General features: G+C 34.3%; 1 long non-coding RNA gene across 1 annotated transcript; it reads right to left on the bottom strand.

Moving 5' to 3' along the window:
• Positions 1-107: 107 nt before the first annotated feature.
• Positions 108-725, bottom strand: LOC137581431 (uncharacterized). Its single transcript, XR_011033154.1, has 2 exons — positions 409-725; positions 108-355 (listed from the first exon to the last, which is right to left on the bottom strand). It is a non-coding gene; the product is annotated as an uncharacterized lncRNA (long non-coding RNA).
• Between the last annotated feature and the right edge of the window lie 1,599 nt (positions 726-2,324).

The raw sequence follows: 2,324 nt of genomic DNA, 5'->3' as shown, positions 1-2,324 counted from the left end.
TAAATTGTATAACATGCCACAGAAAAAGTGCTACGAACAGCAAAATATAAATTGGTAGACAAAAAAATAAAGCGAAAAAACGAAAAAAAGTGATTCAATCAACAATATACTAGTTTTAGTCTTGTTTATTAGAACTCTTCCACCAGCCATCACAGACTCATTATAATTGCCAAACAAATTATTATTAGTTCTTTCATAGCATTCGAGTATTTGGATCCATCACATGGACAATATCTGTGTTGAAGTAAAACTTTTCCTGTACATTTATCACAAGTGTAATTATTTGTTTTCTTATTATGAATAAAGGTGCAACCCATCTGTGGTGTCCAAAAGCAGCAAAAGGTGGCAACGCGATCTAAAATCTATTTGAATCATGTATCACAGATGAGGCAAATTAAATCACATCACCTTTGAAATTGAATTCCGGTGGTAGGCATTCACGTAAGTGGGCAGTCTCATCGCCAAGGCCATCGGCAATGGAAACCAGACTAAACTCATTCGACTCATATTCACCACATCGATATCCAGTGAGTTTAACTTTGCACTTTCGGTTGACGTACCCACAATTGCCGCATTCCAAAGCGGTCAAATTTGGTGGCACAATTTTCTCTGTTGTCTCAAGATATTTAACATTCGATTTTTGCATTTGTGTAACTTTCACAAGCTCAAAACTAATCAAAACCAAATGAATAACTAAATTCATTTTTAAGACACATATTTTTTTCTTCTGGTTGCTTTGTTAAGCACACTTGTTTGACAACATACAAACTTATACCAAATATTAGGGTAAAAGTTTTCATTCAGTTAATGAAATTTTAATTTAAATTATCAACACTTTGGCAATTGTTTTACTTTATTTATTTTTTGCATTCTTTTGTTTTCACATAATGACAAGCGACTGTCAACATGTGGCCGCCGTTTCCTTTCGCACCACAAATTGCCAGTGTAAAAAAAAAGCAAAAAGAGAAAAGTCTGGGCTTAAAGTTGTGTGGCAAACCTCAAAATACCCTGGGCCAGATGGGGTAGGAGGAAGTGATAATCCCAACGAATCTTTGCTAACTAAAATGATATTCAATATTCATAGTAATTAGAATAAAAGTAATCTTAATGCTTAATTATTACTTATTCTTATTGTTCGGTTATCGAAATAAACATATATCCAATTATATAGGGTTATATACAGTGTATAATAATATAGTATAATTTTTTGGTCTTCTGAAAAAACTTTTAAGAACCGACAGCGATTCCATAGATATACGTAAGAATTATGTGTTTAGATTCGTTATATTGAGGTTCAAGGGATCTGGGACATCGATTTATGCGGCTTTAAAGTAAAATAAGAGAAGAGTTCTAATGAGTTAATTCATATCTGACGATGATGTAGTCCAACAAATTAAGTCAAATCATCAAAGTAAATTGAACGCCTCGCCGATAGAATTTGGTTAACAATACGATACTTTTCATGTTCTCTCAAAACTGGTTGTTTTTTAGGATAAATATCCCGAATGCCACCTCTGAATGCCTAGAAAAATGGTATACCTAATATTTGATTCAATAAACGGTATTGCAAGAGAAAACTTTCCAGCAATGGGCAAATGAAAACAGAAACATTTGCCTTTGAAGTGGGGCAGAAACAAGACCCTTTCCACATTCAGCCGCAATTCTAGTCAGGCGTGTGCAGAAAATCAAAATAAAACGTTTTTCGTTTCATTTGCAATGAAATTTTTTAGTCTTTTCTTTTCTTTTACTTTTGTGGAGTATGTACATTTTGTGCTAAAGCTTATCAAATGCATGTAATCGGATGAAAGCTATAGTTATAATGTCTTCTCATCATCAGTTAAACTCAAATATAATTAAAACATTACTTCAAATTGAATATACTAAACAAATTCCTTTGCAATAGTGTACTCAAAAGGGTATAGATAGTTCGGCTATTATTAGCATCGCCTCCAGTGTACATTTTTTCTGTTTCGCAATTGCTGAGGCCTGTCTTTGTTTTGTTTGTTGGCTCAAAATGGTTTTCCAATACAGTCGAAGGATACTTTCTATGCACGCCATGTGGGCAATCAATGATGTGGATTCTCCTGTGTATTGTCAGATCCTTGGGGGTGCCAATTCCCCAACAGCAAACTGGTGGATGCTGTGCCAGTGTGGGTGGGATATCTGTTTTCAGTTTTTATTTCACACCCATCCCGGGTAATGGTCAATGAATATTTAACTATCAACAATTGACTATGATTGTTATGTTTGTTTGCCTAGGCAGATGCAATTAGCTGAAATATCGAGGATTGGCTTCAAATACAAAAAGGTTTACGTTTTACCCA

The sequence above is a fragment of the Drosophila tropicalis genome, unplaced genomic scaffold (assembly GCF_018151085.1).
Source record: "Drosophila tropicalis isolate 14030-0801.00 unplaced genomic scaffold, ASM1815108v1 contig_845, whole genome shotgun sequence".
In the NCBI taxonomy this organism is placed as follows: Eukaryota; Metazoa; Arthropoda; class Insecta; order Diptera; family Drosophilidae; genus Drosophila; species Drosophila tropicalis.
The sequence above is the reverse complement of the archived record's forward strand: the minus strand, read 5'-3'. Positions and strand labels throughout refer to the sequence as shown.